The sequence below is a fragment of the Podarcis pityusensis genome (assembly GCF_964106645.2).
Source record: "Podarcis pityusensis genome assembly, chromosome: 2".
NCBI lineage: Eukaryota > Metazoa > Chordata > Lepidosauria > Squamata > Lacertidae > Podarcis > Podarcis pityusensis.
Window position 1 is genome coordinate 71985 of NC_138029.1, and position 23484 is coordinate 95468.

The following is a 23484-nucleotide window of genomic DNA, read 5'->3' on the forward strand; positions in this document are numbered from 1 at the left end:
ACATCAAGCAATAGGTGTTTTGGTTCTATCTCAATAGAAAGAGGAGGAATAAGCTCGGATTGTTCTTTCGGTGTTCATTCACCCACAAATCGCAAAGCTAATTGCAATAAGCCTAAACAAAGCCAAACAGGTTGTTTTGGTTTCCAGCTACATAGACCGAAGAATCTTGGATTTCACTTATTTCATGTTCTTTGGTGTTAATGCACATTGACATAGAAATCACAAAATGTGTGTAATGAGACCAAGATAACACAACACCGTCTTTTTGCTTCCATATGCGTAGAAAGACGATGAATGCTTTGTGCATATTTCAAGTTGCATGGTGTTTTTGGGTGTGCACCAGAATCACAACCAACCAAAGCAAAAAGGTGTTTTGGGTTCCATCTACATAAAAAGAAGATCATAAAGCTCTGATTGGGCTTATTTCAAATTGGTGTTTTTGGGGTTAGAATGCACATTCACCCAAAAATCGCAGAGTGTGTTATCAAGCATAGGTGTTTTGGTTCTATCTCAATAGAAAGAGGACAAATAAGCTTGGATTGTTCTTTCAGTGTTCATTCACCCACAAATAGCGAAGCGAACTGCAATAAGCCTAAAAAAAAGCCAAACAGGTTGTTTTGGTTTCCAGCTACATAGAAAGAAGAATCTTAGATTTCGCTTATTTCGTGTTCTATGGTATTAATGCACATTGACCCAGAAAACGCAAAATGTGTGTGTAATGAGACCCAAATAACACAACACCGTTTTTTCGCTTCCATATGCGTTGAAAGACGACGAATGCTTTGATTAGGCTTATTTCAATTTGCATGGTGTTTTTGGGTGTGCACCAGAATCACAACCAACCGAAGCAATAAGGTGTTTTGGGTTCCATCGCAATAGAAAGAGGACAAATAAGCTTGGATTGTTCTTTCTGTGTTCATCACCCACAAATAGTGACGCGAACTGCAATAAGCCTAAAAAAAGCCAAACAGGTTGTTTTAGTTTCCAGCTACATAGAAAGAAGAATCTTAGATTTTGCTTATTTCGTGTTCTTTTGTATTAATACACATTGACCTAGAAAACGCAGTGTGTGTAATGAGACCCAAATAACACAACACCGTTTTTTCGCTTCCATATACGTATAAGGACGATGAATAAGCTTTGATTGGGCTTATTTCAATTTGCATGGTGTTTTCGGGTGTACACCAGAATCACAACCAACCATAGCAATAAGGTGTTTTGGGTTCCATCTACATAAAAAGAAGATCATAAAGCTCTGATTGGGATAATGTCAAATTGGTGTTTTTGGGGTTAGAATGCACTTTCACCCAAAAATCGCAGAGTGTGTTATCAACCATAGGTGTTTTGGTTCTATCTCAATAGAAAGACGACTGTCAGGGGTTCAGGGACAGAGGCACAGGGTAGGCAGGAGATGGAGAGCGATGGGGATGAATCCCAGGACAGCGAGGAAGAGGATGACAATGACTCTAGAGATTCCATGAGTCTTTCCAGCGAATCAGAGGATTCCCAGAAGGGGGCGCAAGTGGTCAAGGCCAGGGGAGCCCCAGGGGGGACTTGTCAGGAGCAGGGGGCCAGCGGGGGATCCCAAAGTGGCAGCTGGGCGTCAGGATCAGCCTCCCCGCCAGAGTGCAGCGAAGGGGGGTGGAGGTTCCAGTGTATCAGGGGAGGCGGCTCCGGCAGTAGAGAAAGGAGGGAGGTCGGAGCAAGCCACCCTCCCGGAAGGGGAGGGGAGTAGTGAAGGGAGTAGCGTAGCTGTCAAAAGGAAAGTTAGAGGTTGGGGGCGCGCGCCAAGTTCAAATGTAGAGGCGCGCGGAAGTACAGGGAGCCCGGAGGAGGGGCCAGGTCCCAAAGCCCGCAGGAGGGGGCAAGAGCAGTCTGATTCCGCGTCGGAGGAATCCAGGAGGGGCGAAACCCCAGCGGGCAGAAAGACCCTGCGGAAAAAGAAAGAGAGAAAGAGGTGGAGCAGCGCAAGCCTCTTAAACTGGTGCAGGGGAGGGACAGATTCAGAAGGGACTTCAGCGGTCTAAGCCTAGCAGACGTAGGGCTGCGCGCCTCGGATCTGAAGCAAACAATGAACTGCAATAAACACGTTTGTATATAAGAAAAGAAAGGCGTTGGTCTTTTGTGAGCTGAGACTTGAGGCAGCCCTGACAGTAAGTCCCTTCACTCTGAAACTGCAAAAAAATTTTTTTGCAAAGCTCACGAAGTTTGGCAGACATGGCTACTGAGGAGCAGATAACGACCCTGCAAAACGCAGTCGCTGAACTCTCCGTTGCAGTACGGGTCTCTCAGAAGACAGTTGCCGAAGCAGAAGCGCGATGCCAGGATCTGCAAGCCAGGTGGGATCAGGCGTGCAAACGGGTTCCCGGGGTCCAGATCAGAGGGAATCGCTCTGGGAAGACGGGGGGGCAATTTAGTAGCCCACTTCGATGGGAACCTGAAGCATTATCCCAACTTCAGAGCAGACGTCCTATACGCGCTGCATTTGCTTCGAAAAGACTTCAAAGATGAGGAGGAGAAAGTAGGCTTTATTGTGTCCCACTTGCATGGGGAAGCTAGAACCTGGTTACGCAATTTGTGGCGCGAAGATGGTCTTGCCCGCAGGGACTCTGACGAATTTATCAAAGCCATGGACGCTTGCTTCCAATCTACCGTTGACGTTGATGTGGCGCGCCAGGAGATGCATGGATTGCGGCAGGGCAAGGCTACAGTGCGTCAGTACCATTCTCGCTTTTTTGCATTGCTGAATGTGCTGGGCTGGGAAAAAGACTCCCTGGCAGTGAGAGACTTGTTTTGGGAGGGGCTTCATGGCTCAGTAAAAGATGAGCTGGCTAGGGGAGACAGACCTCAAACCCTAGCAGACGTCGTCCAGAGGGCACTCACGATAGGGGTGCGTCACGAAGAACGCCCTTGGCACAGTGAGGAGGGGCGTCACGTCCGCCCACCAGCTAGAGCGCCTCCTTTTCTTCTTCCCAGGGACCTGGGACGTACAAATCCCTCGCCTATGCTGAAGGGAGGGGAGGAGCCAATGGAGCTGGGTCGTGCAAAGGCTCAGTCAGCTGCCGGAGCCTCAGCGTCCGGAGCAGTCAAGGCGAAGCCTCCTAGAGGGACCAGGAAGTGTTACATCTGTGACAGCCCACAGCACATGGCTAAAGAGTGTCCCCAGAGGCTCCAGAAGCACACTGCAGCCTTAGCAACAGTAACAGGGGAAGAGTTCCAAGGAGAACAGTTTCAGGGAAACGAGAATGCCTGGATGGAAGCAGAGATGCTGGGGCTCCACCAGGCAAGTCAGTGAAGCAGTCCCCAGCGCTTTTGCAGCCTACAGACCCCTTACCACCCAAGCCAGTGGTGCAGCTCACTGCTACTCTCCAGCTACCTAATGGACTCACCCTGGAAGTCCCCATTACGATTGACTCAGGGAGCAACGCAGACTTCGTGGGGATGCAGTTCATCAAGCAGCATCGCATAGCGCTACTACCAGCCGCGCTGCCTCTGAACGTCGTCACGGTAGATGGCAGAAAGTTGCTGGGTGGGCAAGTGGTACAACAGACGCCACCCATGCTGCTGAAAATTGGGAATCATCGCGAGGTCATCAGTTTCAATGTCACCCAACTGTCAGACACGCCTATAGTGTTAGGCATGAGTTGGCTGGATAGACACAGCCCATCATTAGCGTGGTACCAGCGGCAGCTCACCTTTGGCTCGTCCTACTGCGCACAACATTGCATCCAGACAGGCCAGGAGGAGGAGGGCCAGGAGGAAGGGCAACAGTTGCATCTAGGCATGGTGCAGGCAGTGCCCCACAAGTACAAGGGGTTTTTGGAGGTCTTCTGTGAAAAGGAAGCTGACCAATTACCACCCCACCGGCCCTACGACTGTGCAATTGACCTCTTACCAGGGGCGACGCTGCCGACTGCGAAGCTGTATTCCATGTCTGAAGATGAAATGCAGGAACTCCGGGAGTTCATAGATCACAATTTGAAGCGGGGATTCATCCGAGAATCCAAGGCCGTGGGGGGCAGTCCTGTGTTTTTCGTGAAGAAGAAGGACACGCCCCAAAAAAGGCTCATTGTGGACTATAGGGCCATCAACTCGATGACAAAGCCCAAGGCCTTCCCCATGCCCAAGATTGACGACCTGCTCGCGACGGTGAGGAAGGGGAGGATCTTCACCAAGTTGGATCTACGCGGAGCATACAATCTAATACGCATGAGGGAAGGTGACGAGTGGAAGACGGCCATGTTCACGCCGCTGGGCACCTATGAATACAGAGTTATACCGTTTGGTCTCCAAAATGGCTCCCACTGTTTCCAAGCATTCATGCACCACGTGCTAGCAGGACTCGTCTACAAGAAGTGCGTATGCTTCCTCGACGACATTCTGATCTTCTCAGAATCGCAGGAGACTCACGAGAGAGACGTAAAGGAGGTCCTGCAGAGGCTACGGGAGCACAGGCTCTACGCCAAACTGGAGAAGTGCCAGTTCGACGTGACGGAGGTGGATTTCCTGGGCTACCGGCTGTCCGACAAGGGACTAGCCATGGACAGCGCCAAAGTCCGCGCGGTGTTGGACTGGAATAGTCCGCGCAATCGGAAGGAGGTCCAGAGGTTCGTCGGTTTCGCCAACTTTTACCGCAAGTTCATCAGGGGTTTCGCGAAAGAGACGGCAGCTATCACGGACACCCTCAGTTCCAAGAAGAAAAAGTTCACCTGGACGGACCAGGCGGAGCAGTCCTTCAGGAGACTTAAGAGTCTCTTCGCGTCCGAAGACCAGCTGCTACACGTGAATCCCGGCAGGCCCATGCGGGTTGAGACTGACGCATCTGACAGAGCAGTGGGGGCCGTCCTCTTGCAGGAAGATCCGCAAGGGAACTGGAGGCCCTGCGCTTTCTATTCCCGGAAGCTCAGCAAGTCGGAACAGAACTACACCATCTGGGACAGGGAGTTGTTGGCCATCCACGCGGCTTTCAAGGCGTGGCGGCACTTCCTTATCGGAGCCAAGCACACCGTGCAGGTCCGCACGGACCACAAGAACCGAGAGTATTGGCGCACGGCGAAGCTCCAGAGCCAGAGGCACATGAGATGGGCGGAGTTCTTTGCGGATTTCGATTTCCGGATAGAGTATATCCCGGGAGACAACAACGTCATAGCGGATGCGCTCTCCAGGAAACCGCAGTATCTCGAGGAAGCGGCACCAGTGGCAGCCAGGCACATTTTCGCACCGCAAGCGTGGGCGTGCGCTTCCGCCGCCGTGGACCTGGACGCGGTACGACGCGCGCTACAGACGGATCCGTTCGCACAATCCAAGATGGAGGAGGTGCGAAGAGGGACAGCAAAGGACGGCGAATTCCAGATACGCGACGGTCTGCTGACCTGCAAAGGTGCTCTCTACGTGCCCGGAGACGATCTCCGCGCGAAGGTTTTACAGCAGTTACACGACGCACCCAGCGCGGGTCACTTCGGCAAAGAAAAGACGGCGGACTTAGTAGCCAGAGACTTTTGGTGGCCCCAGATGCGGGGAGAGGTCGCGGATTACGTCGCCAGGTGTGACATTTGTCAGAGGTCCAAGCCAGTGCACAAGAAGCCAGCGGGATTGCTGGAACCGCTGGAGACGCCACTACAGCCGTGGGAACGGGTGGCGCTGGACTTTGTTACTGATCTGCCCAGTTCGCGGGGCAAGACGGCGGTGCTTGTGGTTGTAGACCTGTTCACCAAGATGGCGCACTTCATTCCTTGCGCGAAGGTGGCAACAGCGGAACAGACCGCCAAGCTGTTCATAGACCACGTGTTCCGGGTGCACGGCTTACCGCGGTCCATCCTGTCCGACCGGGGTCGCCAATTCATTTCCAGTTTCTGGCAGAAGCTCCTGGGCATCCTGAATGTCAAGATCAACTTAGCGTCGGCGAGACACCCGCAAACCAACGGCCAAGCGGAGAGGGTCAACGCCATCATGCAGCAGTACCTGCGATGTTACGCCAATCAAAAGCCTGCAACTTGGGTGGACTACTTGCCGATGGCCGAGTTTGCCTACAACAACACGAAGCACGCGTCAACGGGGGTGACACCGTTCTTCGCCAACAATGGGCGACATCCCAGAACCTTCCCGGCGTTGGAGACAACGACGCAGGGAGAGTCGCAGGGAGCTGAGCATTTAGCAGCAGAATTGCAGGAGGTCCACGAGGAGCTACGACGGCACTTGGAACTAGCTAAACACGCCTACAAAGTGCAGGCAGACAGGCACAGGAGGGCAGGAGAAGACATCCAGGTGGGGGACTGGGTATGGTTAGCAGCCCAGGCGGTGCCGGCCAAGTCGTTAGCTAAGAAGAAGCTAGGACACAAACAGTTAGGGCCATACCAAGTTGAGGGCAGGATCAATCCCGTAGCTTTTCGGTTGACCCTCCCAGAAGGTTCCCGAATGCACCCGGTCTTTCATAGGTCGGTGCTTACACCCTACAAGGCCCCACACAGATTTCAGGAGCCAGGGACGGCACCAGACCCACATAGAGAATCACCGGGGGGTCGAGTCACTGAGGACCCCGACACTCAACGAGGTCACGGAAATTCTGGACTCGAGATGGGGGGAGGAGGGAGTGGAATACCTCCTCGCCAGGGAAGGTACCCCGGCCAGCGCCAACAGTTGGGCGCCAGATTATGCTCTGGAGGAACCTCTTCTTAAAGACGAGTTCCATGCACTCTTCCCACACAGGCCCATGCCAGAGGAGTATTTTGACGACTGGCTTTTTACGCCCACACTTTCAGGCAGCACCTTCCGGGGGTTCTCCTCCGCAGAGGAGATCACGCCGGAATCGAGCCCTCCAAGGGGATCGTGCTCGGGGGTGGACACGGACCGCTCTTATTGGTGGGACGATCAACCAGAAGTGGGGTGGCGAAGGGGGCCTTGGCAAGCAGCATCGCCTGAAGTAACAGGGGGAGGGAAGGGTTTGGATGTGTTGGGGGAGGACCCAGGTTTCGAGCACGCATACACTGAACTGGAAGCAGAGGAGATCGACATCGATGAACTGTATCCAGCGTCTACCCCCGCTACAACGGAGCTCCCGGAACCTGCACCCGAGCAGCGGGAGGGGGGAAGGGGGGGCTTCGAGGGGGGGATGGATGTCAGGGGTTCAGGGACAGAGGCACAGGGTAGGCAGGAGATGGAGAGCGATGGGGATGAATCCCAGGACAGCGAGGAAGAGGATGACAATGTCTCTAGAGATTCCATGAGTCTTTCCAGCGAATCAGAGGATTCCCAGAAGGGGGCGCCGGTGGTCAAGGCCAGGGGAGCCCCAGGGGGGACTTGTCAGGAGCAGGGGGCCAGCGGGGGATCCCAAAGTGGCAGCTGGGCGTCAGGACCAGCCTCCCCGCCAGAGTGCAGCGAAGGGGGTGGAGGTTCCAGTGTATCAGGGGAGGCGGCTCCGGCAGTAGAGAAAGGAGGGAGGTCGGAGCAAGCCACCCTCCCGGAAGGGGAGGGGAGTAGTGAAGGGAGTAGCGTAGCTGTCAAAAGGAAAGTTAGAGGTTGGGCGCGCGCGCCAAGTTCAAATGTAGAGGCGCGCGGAAGTACAGGGAGCCCGGAGGAGGGGCCAGGTCCCAAAGCCCGCAGGAGGGGGCAAGAGCAGTCTGATTCCGCGTCAGAGGAATCCAGGAGGGGCGAAACCCCAGTGGGCAGAAAGACCCTGCGGAAAAGGAAAGAGAGAAAGAGGTGGAGCAGCGCAAGCCTCTTAAACTGGTGCAGGGCGGGGACAGATTCAGAAGGGACTTCAGCGGTCTAAGCCTAGCAGACGTAGGGCTGCGCGCCTTGGATCTGAAGCAAACAATGAACTGCAATAAACACGTTTGTATATAAGAAAAGAAAGGCGTTGGTCTTTTGTGAGCTGAGACTTGAGGCAGCCCTGACAACGACAAATAACCTCGGATTGTTATTTCGGTGTTCATTCACCCACAAATCACAAAGCGAATTGCAATAAGCCTAAACAAAGTCAAACAGGTTGTTTAGGTTTCCAGCTACATAGACCCAAGAATCTTGGCTTTCGCTTATTTCAAGTCGTGTTCTTTGGTGTTAATGCACATTGACATAGAAATCACAAAATGTGTGTAACGAGACCAAGACAACACAACACCGTCTTTTCACTTCCATATGCGTAGAAAGACGACGAATGCTTTGATTGGGCTTATTTCAATTTGCATGGTGTTTTTGGGTGTGCACCAGAATCACCCCCAACCAAAGCAAAAACGTCTTTTGGGTTCCATCTGCGTAAAAAGAAGATGATAAAGCTCTGATTTGGCTTATTTCAAATTGGTGTTTTGGGGGTTAGAATGCACATTCACCCAAAAATCGTAGTGAGATGTCTCTTATCAGCCCAAACCAAGCTTAGGTGTTTTGGTTCCATCTCAATAGAAAGAGGACGAATAAGCTTGGATTGTTCTTTCGGTCTTCATTCACTCACAAATAGCAAAGCGAATTGTAAGAAGCCTAAACAAACCTCAATAGGTTCTTTTGGGTTCCAGCTACATAGAACGAAGAATCTTTGATTTCGCTTATTTCAAGTCGTGTTCTTTGGTGTTAATGCACATTGACCCAGAAATCGCAAAGTGTGTGTAATGAGACCAAAATAACACAACACTTTTGACGCCTAGAAAGAAGACAAATAAGCTTTGATTGGGCTTATTTCAATTCGCATGGTGTTTTTTGGGTGTGCATCAGAATCACCCCAAGCAAAGCAAAAAGGTCTTTGGGGTTCCATCTACATAAAAAGAAGATGATAAACCTCTGATTGGGCTTATTTCACATTGGTGTTTTGGGGGGTTAGAATGCACATTCACCCAAAAATCGCAGAGTGACATGTTTGTTATCAGCCCAAACCAAGCTTAGGTGTTTTGGTTCCATCTCAATAGAAAGAGGACGAATAAGCTTACATTGTTCTTTCGGTGTTCAGTCCCCCACAAATAGCAAAGCGAAGTGTAATAAGCCTAAACAAAGCCAAACAGGTTGTTTTGGGTTGCAGAAACATAGAAAGAAGAATCTTTTATTTTGCTTATTTCAAGTCGTGTTCTTTGGTGTTAAGGCACATTGACCCAGAAATCGCAAAGTGTGTGTAATGAGACCAAAACAACACAACAGTCTCTTTTCGCTTCTGTCAGGGCTGCCTCAAGTCTCAGCTCACAAAAGACCAATGCCTTTCTTTTCTTATATACAAAAGTGTTTATTGCAGTTCATTGTTTGCTTCAGATCCGAGGCGCGCAGCCCTACGTCTACTAGGCTTAGACCGCTGAATTCCCTTCTGAATCCGTCCCTCCCCTGCACCAGTTTAAGAGGCTTGCGCTGCTCCACCTCTTTCTCTCTTTCCTTTTCCGCAGGGTCTTTCTGCCCGCTGGGGTTTCGCCCCTCCTGGATTCCTCCGACGCGGAATCAGACTGCTCTTGCCCCCTCCTGCGGGCTTTGGGACCTGGCCCCTCCTCCGGGCTCCCTGTACTTCCGCGCGCCTCTACATTTGAACTTGGCGCGCGCGCCCAACCTCTAACTTTCCTTTTGACAGCTACGCTACTCCCTTCACTACTCCCCTCCCCTTCCGGGAGGGTGGCTTGCTCCGACCTCCCTCCTTTCTCTACTGCCGGAGCCGCCTCCCCTGATACACTGGAACCTCCACCCCCTTCGCTGCACTCTGGCGGGGAGGCTGGTCCTGACGCCCAGCTGCCACTTTGGGATCCCCCGCTGGCCCCCTGCTCCTGACACTTCCCCCCTGGGGCTCCCCTGGCCTTGACCACCGGCGCCCCCTTCTGGGAATCCTCTGATTCGCTGGAAAGACTCATGGAATCTCTAGAGTCATTGTCATCCTCTTCCTCGCTGTCCTGGGATTCATCCCCATCGCTCTCCATCTCCTGCCTACCCTGTGCCTCTGTCCCTGAACCCCTGACATCCATCCCCCCCTCGAAGCCCCCCTTCCCCCCTCCCGCTGCTCGGGCGCAGGTTCCGGGAGCTCCGTTGTAGCGGGGGTAGATGCTGGATCCAGTTCATCGACATCGATCTCCTCTGCTTCCAGTTCAGTGTATGCGTGCTCGAAACCGGGGTCCTCCCCCAACACATCCAAACCCTTCCCTCCCCCTGTTACTTCAGGCAATGCTGCTTGCCAAGGCCCCCTTCGCCACCCCACTTCTGGTTGATCGTCCCACCAATAAGAGCGGTCCATGTCCACCCCCGAGCACGATCCCCTTGGAGGGCTCGATTCCGGCGTGGTCTCCTCTGCGGAGGAGAACCCCCGGAAGGTGCTGCCTGAAAGTGTGGGCGTAAAAAGCCAGTCGTCAAAATACTCCGCTGGCATGGGCCTGTGTGGGAAGAGTGCATGGAACTCGTCTTTAAGAAGAGGTTCCTCCAGAGCATAATCTGGCACCCAACTGTTGGCGCTGGCCGGGGTACCTTCCCTGGCGAGGAGGTATTCCACTCCCTCCTCCCCCCATCTCGAGTCCAGAATTTCCGTGACCTCGTTGAGTGTCGGGGTCCTCGGTGACTCCCCCCCCCGGTGACTCTCTACGTGGGTCTGGTGCCGTCCCTGGCTCCTGAAATCTGTGTGGGGCCTTGTATGGTGTAAGCACCGACCTATGAAAGACCGGGTGCATTCGGGAACCTTCTGGGAGGGTCAACCGAAAAGCTACGGGATTGATCCTGCCCTCAACTTGGTATGGCCCTAACTGTTTGTGTCCTAGCTTCTTCTTAGCTAACGACTTGGCCGGTACCGCCTGGGCTGCTAACCATACCCAGTCCCCCACCTGGATGTCTTCTCCTGCCCTCCTGTGCCTGTCTGCCTGCACTTTGTAGGCGTGTTTAGCTAGTTCCAAGTGCCGTCGTAGCTCCTCGTGGACCTCCTGCAATTCTGCTGCTAAATGCTCAGCTCCCTGCGACTCCCCCTGCGTCGTTGTCTCCAACGCCGGGAAGGTTCTGGGATGTCGCCCATTGTTGGCGAAGAACGGTGTCACCCCCGTTGATGCGTGCTTCGTGTTGTTGTAGGCAAACTCGGCCATCGGCAAGTAGTCCACCCAAGTTGCAGGCTTTTGATTGGCGTAACATCGCAGGTACTGCTGCATGATGGCGTTGACCCTCTCCGCTTGGCCGTTGGTTTGCGGGTGTCTCGCCGACGCTAAGTTGATCTTGACATTCAGGATGCCCAGGAGCTTCTGCCAGAAACTGGAAATGAATTGGCGACCCCGGTCGGACAGGATGGACCGCGGTAAGCCGTGCACCCGGAACACGTGGTCTATGAACAGCTTGGCGGTCTGTTCCGCTGTTGCCACCTTCGCGCAAGGAATGAAGTGCGCCATCTTGGTGAACAGGTCTACAACCACAAGCACCGCCGTCTTGCCCCGCGAACTGGGCAGATCAGTAACACAGTCCAGCGCCACCCTTTCCCACGGCTGTAGTGGCGTCTCCAGCGGTTCCAGCAATCCCGCTGGCTTCTTGTGCACTGGCTTGGACCTCTGACAAGTGTCACACCTGGCGACGTAATCCGCGACCTCTCCCCGCATCTGGGGCCACCAAAAGTCTCTGGCTACTAAGTCCGCCGTCTTTTCTTTGCCGAAGTGACCCGCGCTGGGTGCGTCGTGTAACTGCTGTAAAACCTTCGCGCGGAGATCGTCTCCCGGCACGTAGAGAGCACCTTTGCGGGTCAGCAGGCCGTCGCGTATCTGGAATTCGCCGACATTTGCTGTCCCTCTTCGCACCTCCTCCATCTTGGATTGTGCGAACGGATCCGTCTGTAGCGCGCGTCGTACCGCGTCCAGGTCCACGGTGGCGGAAGCGCACGCCCACGCTTGCGGTGCAAAAATGTGCCTGGCTGCCACTGGTGCCGCTTCCTCGAGATACTGCGGTTTCCTGGAGAGCGCATCCGCTATGACGTTGTTGTCTCCCGGGATATACTCTATCCGGAAATCGAAATCCGCAAAGAACTCCGCCCATCTCATGTGCCTCTGGCTCTGGAGCTTCGCCGTGCGCCAATACTCTCGGTTCTTGTGGTCCGTGCGGACCTGCACGGTGTGCTTGGCTCCGATAAGGAAGTGCCGCCACGCCTTGAAAGCCGCGTGGATGGCCAACAACTCCCTGTCCCAGATGGTGTAGTTCTGTTCCGACTTGCTGAGCTTCCGGGAATAGAAAGCGCAGGGCCTCCAGTTCCCTTGCGGATCTTCCTGCAAGAGGACGGCCCCCACTGCTCTGTCAGATGCGTCAGTCTCAACCCGCATGGGCCTGCCGGGATTCACGTGTAGCAGCTGGTCTTCGGACGCGAAGAGACTCTTAAGTCTCCTGAAGGACTGCTCCGCCTGGTCCGTCCAGGTGAACTTTTTCTTCTTGGAACTGAGGGTGTCCGTGATAGCTGCCGTCTCTTTCGCGAAACCCCTGATGAACTTGCGGTAAAAGTTGGCGAAGCCGACGAACCTCTGGACCTCCTTCCGATTGCGCGGGCTATTCCAGTTCAACACCGCGCGGACTTTGGCGCTGTCCATGGCTAGTCCCTTGTCGGACAGCCGGTAGCCCAGGAAATCCACCTCCGTCACGTCGAACTGGCACTTCTCCAGTTTGGCGTAGAGCCTGTGCTCCCGTAGCCTCTGCAGGACCTCCTTTACGTCTCTCTCGTGAGTCTCCTGCGATTCTGAGAAGATCAGAATGTCGTCGAGGAAGCATACGCACTTCTTGTAGAGGAGTCCTGCTAGCACGTGGTGCATGAATGCTTGGAAACAGTGGGAGCCATTTTGGAGACCAAACGGCATAACTCTGTATTCATAGGTGCCCAGCGGCGTGAACATGGCCGTCTTCCACTCGTCACCTTCCCTCATGCGTATTAGATTGTATGCTCCGCGTAGATCCAACTTGGTGAAGATCCTCCCCTTCCTCACCGTCGCGAGCAGGTCGTCAATCTTGGGCATGGGGAAGGCCTTGGGCTTTGTCATCGAGTTGATGGCCCTATAGTCCACAATGAGCCTTTTTTGGGGCGTGTCCTTCTTCTTCACGAAAAACACAGGACTGCCCCCCACGGCCTTGGATTCTCGGATGAATCCCCGCTTCAAATTGTGATCTATGAACTCCCGGAGTTCCTGCATCTCATCTTCAGACATGGAATACAGCTTCGCAGTCGGTAGCGTCGCCCCTGGTCAATTGCACAGTCGTAGGGCCGGTGGGGTGGTAATTGGTCAGCTTTCTTTTCGCAGAAGACCTCCAAAAACCCCTTGTACTTGTGGGGCACTGCCTGCACCATGCCTAGATGCAACTGTTGCCCTTCCTCCTGGCCCTCCTCCTCCTGGCCGGTCTGGATGCAATGTTGTGCGCAGTAGGACGAGCCAAAGGTGAGCTGCCGCTGGTACCACGCTAATGATGGGCTGTGTCTATCCAGCCAACTCATGCCTAACACTATAGGCGTGTCTGACAGTTGGGTGACATTGAAACTGATAACCTCGCGATGATTCCCAATTTTCAGCAGCATGGGTGGCGTCTGTTGTACCACTTGCCCACCCAGCAACTTTCTGCCATCTACCGTGACGACGTTCAGAGGCAGCGTGGCTGGTAGTAGCGCTATGCGATGCTGCTTGATGAACTGCATCCCCACGAAGTCTGCGTTGCTCCCTGAGTCAATCGTAATGGGGACTTCCAGGGTGAGTCCATTAGGTAGCTGGAGAGTAGCAGTGAGCTGCACCATTGGCTTGGGTGGTAAGGGGTCTGTAGGCTGCAAAAGCGCTGGGGACTGCTTCACTGACTTGCCTGGCGGAGCCCCAGCATCTCTGCTTCCAGCCAGGCATTCTCGTTTCCCTGAAACTGTTCTCCTTGGAACGCTTCCCCTGTTACTGTTGCTAAGGCTGCAGTGTGCTTCTGGAGCCTCTGGGGACACTCTTTAGCCATGTGCTGTGCACTGTCACAGATGTAACACTTCCTGGTCCCTCTAGGAGGCTTCGCCTTGACTGCTCCGGACGCTGAGGCTCCGGCAGCTGGCTGAGCCTTTGCACCACCCAGATCCATTGGTTCCTCCCCTCCCTTCAGCATAGGCGAGGGATTTGTACGTCCCATGTCCCTGGGAAGAAGAAAAGGAGGCGCTCTAGCTGGTGGGCGGACGTGACGCCCCTCCTCACTGTGCCAAGGGCGTTCTTCGTGGCGCACCCCTATCGTGAGTGCCCTCTGCAAGACGTCTGCTAGGGTTTGAGGTCTGTCTCCCCTAGCCAGCTCATCTTTTACTGAGCCATGAAGCCCCTCCCAGAACAAGTCTCTCACTGCCAGGGAGTCCTTTTCCCAGCCCAGCACATTCAGCAATGCAAAAAAGCGAGAATGGTACTGACGCACTGTAGCCTTGCCCTGCCTCAATCCATGCATCTCCTGGCGCGCCACATCAACGTCAACGGTAGATTGGAAGCAAGCGTCCATGGCTTTGATAAATTCGTCAGAGTCCCTGCGGGCAAGACCATCTTCGCGCCACAAATTGCGTAACCAGGTTCTAGCTTCCCCATGCAAATGGGACACAATAAAGCCTACTTTCTCCTCCTCATCTTTGAAGTCTTTTCGAAGCAAATGCAGCGCGTATAGGACGTCTGCTCTGAAATTGGGATAATGCTTCAGGTTCCCATCGAAGTGGGCTACTAAATTGCCCCCCCTCCGTCCGAGACCGATTCCCTCTGATCTGGACCCCGGGAACCCCTGTTTGCACGCCTGATCCCACCTGGCTTGCAGATCCTGGCATCGCGCTTCTGCTTCGGCAACTGTCTTCTGAGAGACCCGTACTGCAACGGAGAGTTCAGCGACTGCGTTTTGCAGGGTCGTTATCTGCTCCTCAGTAGTCATGTCTGCCAAACTTCGTGAGCTTTGCAAAAAAAAATTTTTTGCAGTTTATCAGAAGGGACTTACTTTCAGGGCTGCCTCAAGTCTCAGCTCACAAAAGACCAACGCCTTTCTTTTCTTATATACAAAAGTGTTTATTGCAGTTCATTGTTTGCATCAGATCCGAGGCGCGCAGCCCTACGTCTACTAGGCTTAGACCGCTGAAGTCCCTTCTGAATCCGTCCCTCCCCTGCACCAGTTTAAGAGGCTTGCGCTGCTCCACCTCTTTCTCTCTTTCCTTTTCCGCAGGGTCTTTCTGCCCGCTGGGGTTTCGCCCCTCCTGGATTCCTCCGACGCGGAATCCCCAGATTGCTCTCGCCCCCTCCTGCGGGCTTTGGGACCTGGCCCCTCCTCCGGGCTCCCTGTACTTCCGCGCGCCTCTACATTTGAACTTGGCGCGCGCGCCCAACCTCTAACTTTCCTTTTGACAGCTATGCTACTCCCTTCACTACTCCCCTCCCCTTCCGGGAGGGTGGCTTGCTCCGACCTCCCTCCTTTCTCTACTGCCGGAGCCGCCTCCCCTGATACACTGGAACCTCCACCCCCTTCGCTGCACTCTGGCGGGGAGGCTGGTCCTGACGCCCAGCTGCCACTTTGGGATCCCCCGCTGGCCCCCTGCTCCTGACACTTCCCCCCTGGGGCTCCCCTGGCCTTGACCACCGGCGCCCCCTTCTGGGAATCCTCTGATTCGCTGGAAAGACTCATGGAATCTCTTGAGTCATTGTCATCCTCTTCCTCGCTGTCCTGGGATTCATCCCCATCGCTCTCCATCTCCTGCCTACCCTGTGCCTCTGTCCCTGAACCCCTGACAGCTTCCATATGCGTAGAAAGAAGACAAATAAGCTTTGATTGTGCTTGTTTCAATACGCGTGGTGTTTTATGGGTGTGCACCAGAATCACCCCCAACCAAAGCCAAAAGGTGTTTTGGCTTCCAACTACATAAAAAGAAGATGATAAAGCTCTGATTGAGCTTATTTCAAATTGGTGTTTTTAGGGTTAGAATGCACATTCACCCAAAAATCGCAGAGTGACATGTTTGTTATCAGCCCAAACCAAGCTTATGTGTTTTGGTTCCATCTCAATAGAAAGAGGACAAATAAGCTTGGATTGTTCTTTCGGTGTTCACAAATAGCAAATAGCAAAGCGAATTGTAATAAGCCTAAACAAACCTCAATAGGTTCTTATGGGTTCCAGCTACATAGAACGAAGACACTTTGATTTCGCTTATTTCAAGTCGTGTTCTTTGGTGTTAATGCACATTGACCCAGAAATCTCAATGTGTGTGTAATGAGACCAAAATAACACAACAGTGTCTTTTCGCTTCCATATGCGTAGAAAGAAGACAAATAAGCTTTGATTGGGCTTATTTCAATTCGCATGGTGTTTTTTGGGTGTGCACCAGAATCACCCCAACCAAAGCAAAAAGGTATTTGGCGTACCATCTACATAAAAAAAAAGCTGATAAAGCTCTGATTGGGCTCATTTCAAATTGGTGTTTTTGGGGTTAGAATGCACATTGACCCAAAAATCGCAGAGTGACATGTTTGTTATCAGGCCAAACCAAGCATAGGTGTTTTGGTTCCATCTCAATAGAAAGAGGACAAATAAGCTTGGATTGTTCTTTCGGTCTTCATTCACTCACAAATAGCAAAGCGAAGTGTAGTAAGCCTAAACAAAGCCAAACAGGTTGATTTGGGTTGCAGAAACATAGAAAGAAGAATCTTGGATTTCGCTTATTTGAAGTCGTGTTCTTTGGTGTTAATGCACATTGACCCAGAAATCGCAAAGTGTGTGTAATGAGACCAAAATAACACAACACTTTTGACTTCCATACGCCTAGAAAGAAGACAAATAAGCTTTGATTGGGCTTATTTCAATTCGCATGGTGTTTTTTGGGTGTGCATCAGAATCACCCCCAAGCAAAGCAAAAAGGCATTTTGGGTTCCATCTACATAAAAAGAAGATGATAAACCTCTGATTGGGCTTATTTCACATTGGTGTTTTTGCGGTTAGAATGCACAATCACCCAAAAATCGCAGAGTGACATGTTTGTTATCAGCCCAAACCAAGCAGAGGTGTTTTGGTTCCATCTCAATAGAAAGAGGACGAATAAGCTTGGATTGTTTTTTCGGTCTTCATTCACTAACAAATAGCAAAGCGAAGTATAAAAAGCCTAAACAAAGCCAAACCTGTTCTTTTGGGTTCCAGCTACATAGAACGAAGAATCTTTTATTTTGCTTATTTCAAGTCGTGTTCTTTGGTGTTAAGGCACATTGACCCAGAAATCGCAAAGTGTGTGTAATGAGACCAAAATAACACAACACTTTTGACTTCCATACTCCTAGAAAGAAGACAAATAAGCTTTGATTGGGCTTATTTCAATTCGCATGGTGTTTTTTGGGTGTGCATCAGAATCACCCCCAAGCAAAGCAAAAAGGCATTTTGGGTTCCATCTACATAAAAAGAAGATGATAAACCTCTGATTGGGCTTATTTCACATTGGTGTTTTTGCGGTTAGAATGCAGTCCCCTCTGGCCCCTTCTTCCTGGGGTGTCCCCCTCGGCACCCCCCTTGCTCTGACCATGGGAGCCCCTTTCTGTGAATCTTCCGATTCGCTGGAAAGACTCAGAGACCTCGGACCGCTGTCATCGCTAACATTACCTTCGGACTCCTCCCCCTCGCTCTCTATTTCCTCCCTTTCCTGTGCCTCTGCTCCTGAACCCCTGACATCCATCCCCTCCTCGAAGCCCCCCCTTCCCCCCTCCCCTCCTTCAGGTGTGGGTACTGGGTGCTCCGTCGTTGTGGGGGTGAGTGCCGGATACAGTTCGTCCCCCGTGGCGTGCATCCAGCCGGATAAGTCCGGCTCGTCCTCCGTGCTCTCGCCTACCTCGATTTCCTCTGCTTCCATCTCTTTGCCGCCGTGCTCGAACCCAAGGTCCTCCCCCAACACGTCCATGTCCGTCTCTCCCCCGGTCTCCTCCAGGGACGTTGCCTGCCAAGGACCCCCCAGCCACTTCCTGCGCCACTGCTCCTCTGGTCGATCGTCCCACCAATAGGAACGGTCTGAGGCCGACCCCGAGGGTGATCCCTCCGGGGAACGTGTTTCTAGTGCCGGTTCCTCGGCCGAGGTGAACCCCTGGAATGTGCTGGCTGAAAATGTGGGTGTGAAAAGCCAGTCGTCGAAATACTCGGCTGGCATGGGCCTGTGTGGGAAAAGGGCATGAAACTCGTCCTTGAGAAGAGGCTCGTCCAAGGCATAGTCCGGCACCCAACTGTTGGCGCTGGCCGGGGTACCTTCTCTGGCGAGAAAATATTCTACACCCTCTTCCCCCCATCTCGAGTCTAAAATCTCTGTGACCTCGTTGATGGGTTCCCCCCTTGGCGACCCCCTCCTTGGGGGCGTCTCCCTGAGCGGGTCTGGTGCCGTGCCCGGCTCCTGAAATCTGTGAGGTGCTTTGTAGGGCGTGAGCACTGATCTATGGAACACTGGGTGCATTCCGGATCCCTCCGGAAGTGTCAACCGGAAGGCCACTGGATTGACCTGTGCCTCGACTTGGTAAGGGCCTAGCTGCTTATGTCCGAGCTTCTTCTTCGCTAACGATCTGGCCGGCACCGCCTGGGCTGCTAACCAAACCCAGTCTCCCACCTGTATGTCTTCCCCAACCCTTCTGTGCTTGTCAGCCTGCAGTTTGTATGCGTGCTTTGCTAGTTCTAACTGCCTCCGAAGCTGTTCGTGAACCTCCTGCAACTCTGACGCTAAGGCTTCCGCTGCCTGTGGCTCCCCCTCCCCCAGTCTCTCTAATCCCGGGAAGGTTCTGGGATGCCTCCCGTTGTTGGCGAAGTACGGTGTCACCCCCGTGGACACGTGCTTCGTGTTGTTGTAGGCGAACTCAGCGAGCGGCAGGTAGTCCACCCATGTTGCCGGCTGCTGATTTGCGTAGCATCTCAGGTACTGCTGCATGATGGCGTTGACTCGCTCCGCTTGTCCGTTGGTCTGCGGGTGTCTTGCCGACGCTAGGTTGATCTTGACGTTCAGGAAACCCATCAGCTTCTGCCAGAAGTTCGAGATGAACTGTCGCCCCCGGTCGGACAGGATAGACCGTGGCAGACCGTGAACCCTGAACACGTGGTCTATGAACAGTTTGGCGGTCTGTTCCGCTGTGGCCACCTTTGCGCACGGAATGAAGTGGGCCATTTTGGTGAACATGTCCACCACCACTAGCACTGCCGTCTTGCCCCTCGAGCTGGGCAGATCCGTGACAAAGTCCAGGGCCACTCTCTCCCATGGTTCGAACGGAGTTTGCAGCGGTTCCAGCAGTCCGGCCGGGGGTCTGTGCACTGGTTTGGCCCTCTGGCAGGTGTCACACCTCGCCACGTAGTCCGCGACTTCCCCTCTCATTCCGGGCCACCAGAAGTCTCTGGCGACTAATTCCACCGTCTTCTCCTTGCCAAAGTGCCCGGCAGTGGGCGCGTCGTGCAGCTGCTGCAGTACCTTGGCGCGAAGTTCGTCTCCCGGCACGTAGATGGCCCCTTTATGGATGAGCAATCCATCTCGCAGCTGGAACTCGTCGGTCGCTGCCGTGCCCTTGCGCACCTCTGCTGTCAGGGGTTCAGGAGCAGAGGCAAGGGCAAGGGAGGAAACAGAGAGCGAGGGGGAGGAGGCAGAAGAAAAGATGAGTGATGACGACGACCCGAGATCTCCGAGTCTTTCCAGTGAATCAGAAGATTCACAGAAAGGAGCACCAGTGGCCAGGGCAAGGGGGGAGCCTAGGGGGACACCCCAGGAAGATAGAGCCAGAGGGGACTCAGAGGGGAGCAGTTGGAAATCGGGACCAGCGTCACCGCCAGAGAGCAGGGAAGAGGAAGGGCGCCAGGGATCAAGCGCTGGCAGCTCACAACAGGGGGGAGGGCACGAGTCAGGAGTGGCCACACCTCCATCGGGGAGCGAAGAAACGGTCAGACGGAAGGTGGAAGGTTGGGCGCGCGCGCCAAGTTCAAATGCACAGGAAAGTGGCGCAGTAGGCAGCCCGGAAAGGGAGCCAGGTCCTAAAGCCCGCCGAAAGGAGGGAGAAGAGTCAGGGGGGTCAGCGTCAGCGTCAGAGGAATCCCGGAAGGAAGAGACCCCGGGGGGCAGAGGGACCCAGAGAAGAACAGTCAGGCGGAAAAGGTGGAGCAAGGCTAGGATATTAAGTTGGTGTACAAGGGGCGGAGACTCAGATGGAGCTTCGCCGATCTAACCATTAGACGTAGGGTTGCACGCAGCAGCTTGAGAATGGAATCTGTAACTCAATAAAGACTTTTATTTAATGATCGCTGGCTAGCGTGATCCTCTGTGAGCTAGGATCTGGAAGCAACTCTGACAGTAAGCTCCATCTCAGTAAATTGTGGGCATCTACAGCCTCGCGGAGAGGAGAGAAAGCGGGTGCCTACTAGCGAGCTCACGAACGGCAGACAACATGACGGCCGAACAGCAGATAGCGGAACTCAGAGAAGCAGTGTCGCGACTGAATGCCGAGGCTCTTGCATCCAGGAAGAGAGAGGAGGATGCAGCTGCCGCCTACAGGGATCTCCAGGTCAGGTTGGAAGTGCTTACGAAGCAAGGGCAACTGACACCCAAACCGGAGGGGATTGGGTTGGGGAGACGAACAGGCGGTCTGGTCTCTCACTTCGATGGGAATTTGCAACAGTACCCCAACTTTAGAGCAGATGTAATGTGTGCACTGCAACTGCTGAACAAAGACTTTAGAGATGAGCAAGAGAAGGTGGGATTCATCATGTCCCATTTGCATGGAGATGCTAAAGCATGGCTGCGCAATTTGTGGAGAGATAAGGATCCGGCGCTCCAAAATGCGGATGCCTTTATTAAAGCGATGGATGGGTGCTTTTTATCAAGCATTGACGTGGATCTTGCTCGGCAGCAGATACATGGACTGAAGCAAGGGAGGGCCAGCGTAAGGCAGTACCATGCCCGCTTTTTCGCTTTGGTCAGTGCTCTGGAATGGGACAGAGATTCGGCTCCTGTAAAAGACCTGTTTTGGGAGGGATTGCACGGCTCGGTTAAAGATGAAATTGCGAGAGGGGAGAGACCCCGGACCACGCAGGAGATCGTTCAGAGGGCGCTGGCGGTGGGGGTGCGGCTGGAAGGACGTCCGTGGAGCAGTGGCGAAGGGCGTGGAGGGCGCGAACCAGCCAGGGGCTCCTCCTTCCTTCCCAGAGAAGCAGCGCGTGCGCAATCCACGCCTCCGCCAGGAGGAGGAGCGGAACCTATGGAGGTTGGAGGTGCAAGGGCTCAGTCAGCAGCCAGAGCCCTAGCACCGGCAGCAGTGAAAGCGAAGCCTCCTAGAGGGAACAGGAAGTGTTACATCTGCGATGATCCACAGCATATGGCGAAAGAGTGTCCCCAGAGGCTCCACAAGCACACTGCAGCCTCAGCAATGGTAACTGCAGCAACGCAGCAAGGACAACCACAGCAGGGAAACGACGGAGTCTGGTTGGAGGAAGAGGCACTGGGGCCCAGCCAGACGTGTCAGTGAAGCAGTCCCCAGAGATTTTACAGCCCATGGACCCCCTCCCGCCCAAACCGGTAGTGAGGCTCACCGCGTCGCTCCAGCTGCCCAATGGAATCACCATGGACGTGCCAATCACCATTGACTCCGGAAGCAATGCGGACTTTATAGGGCAGGACTTTGTCGACCGGCACGCTATACAGTTGCTGCCTGCCACGCTGCCCCTGCAGGTTGTCACGGTGGATGGCAGGGAGCTGCTAGGGGGGCAAGTGGTGAAGCAGACGCCACCAATGGTGATGCGACTTGGGAATCACAGGGAAATCATCAGCTTCAATGTCACTCAACTATCGGACACGCCCATTGTATTGGGCATGAGTTGGCTGGACAAGCACAGCCCGACGCTGGCTTGGTACCAGAGGCAGCTGACATTCGGCTCTTCCTTTTGCGCTGAACACTGCATCGTGCCCAGGCAGGAAGGAGGGGAAGAGGAGTCACAGCTGCAGCTAGGCACGCTGCAAGCGGTTCCCCACAAGTACGCAGAATTTTTGGAGGTTTTCTGCGAGAAGGAGGCAGACAGGCTACCCCCCCACAGACCATATGACTGCAAAATTGACCTGCTGCCGGGGGCGGCGCTGCCCAAAGGGAAGCTGTATTCCATGTCTGAGGACGAACTGCAGGAACTCAAAGAGTTCATAGATCATAATTTGGAGCGCGGTTTCATCCGAGAGTCCAAGGCAGCGGGGGGCAGTCCGGTATTCTTTGTTAAGAAGCGGGACACGCCCCAAAAAAGACTTGTAGTGGACTTTCGCATCTTAAACAGTGTGACCAAGCCATCGGACTTCCCCATGCCCCGAATCGACGACCTCCTCGCAAAGGTACGGAAGGGCAGAGTGTTCACCAAGTTGGACCTGCGAGGGGCATACAACCTCATTCGCATGCGGGAGGGAGATGAGTGGAAGACAGCCATGTTCACGCCCCTGGGCACCTACGAATATAGAGTTATGCCTTTTGGATTGCAAAATGGCTCCCACGTTTTTCAAGCTTTCATGCATCACGTGTTGGCGGGGCTCCTCTACAAGACATGCGTCTGTTTCTTGGATGACATCCTGATCTTTTCGGAATCGCAGCAGGAGCATGACAGACACGTCAAGGAAGTGCTGAGCAGGCTACAGCAACATAGGCTTTACGCCAAGCTGGAGAAGTGCCAATTCGACGTGACCGAGGTGGATTTCCTGGGCTACAAGTTGTCTGATAAAGGGCTCGCCATGGACAGCGCCAAGGTCCGAGCAGTGTTGGATTGGAAAAGCCCACGCAACCGGAAGGAGGTCCAACGGTTTGTCGGCTTCGCGAACTTCTATCGCAAGTTTATCAAAGGCTTTGCGATGCAGACAGCGGCCATCACGGACACGCTCAGCTCCAAGAAAAAGAAGTTCATCTGGACAGAGCAGGCGGAGCAGTCCTTTCAGGCACTCAAGCGTCTCTTCGCGTCGGAAGAGCAGCTGCTTCATGTCAACCCCAGCAGGCCGATGAGGGTGGAGACAGACGCTTCGGACAGAGCCGTGGGAGCAGTCCTGCTGCAGAAAGACCCGCAGGGGGTTTGGAGGCCGGGAGCGTTTTACTCAAGGAAGCTCAGCAAGTCCGAACAGAACTACACCATCTGGGACAGGGAGTTGCTGGCCATTCATGCAGCGTTCAAAGCGTGGAGGCACTTCCTGATCGGCGCCAAGCACACGGTGCAGGTCTGCACGGACCACAAGAATCTAGAGCACTGGCGCACGGCACAGTTCCTGAACCAGAGGCAGATACGTTGGGCTGAGTTCTTTGCGAATTTCGACTTCCGAATAGAGTATGTCCCGGGGGACACCAACATCATGGCGGATGCTCTCTCCCGTAAGCCACAGTATCTGGAGGAGGCAACGCCAGCGGCCGCCATGCACATCTTCGCACCGACAGTGTGGGCGTGCACGGCGGCAACAGTTGACCTGGATGCGGTGCGACGAGCGTTGCAGGATGACTCCTTCGCGCAAGCAAAGATGGCAGAGGTGCACAGGGGCACGGCAGCGACCGACGAGTTCCAGCTGCGAGATGGTTTGCTCATCCGTAAAGGGGCCATCTACGTGCCGGGAGACGAACTTCGCGC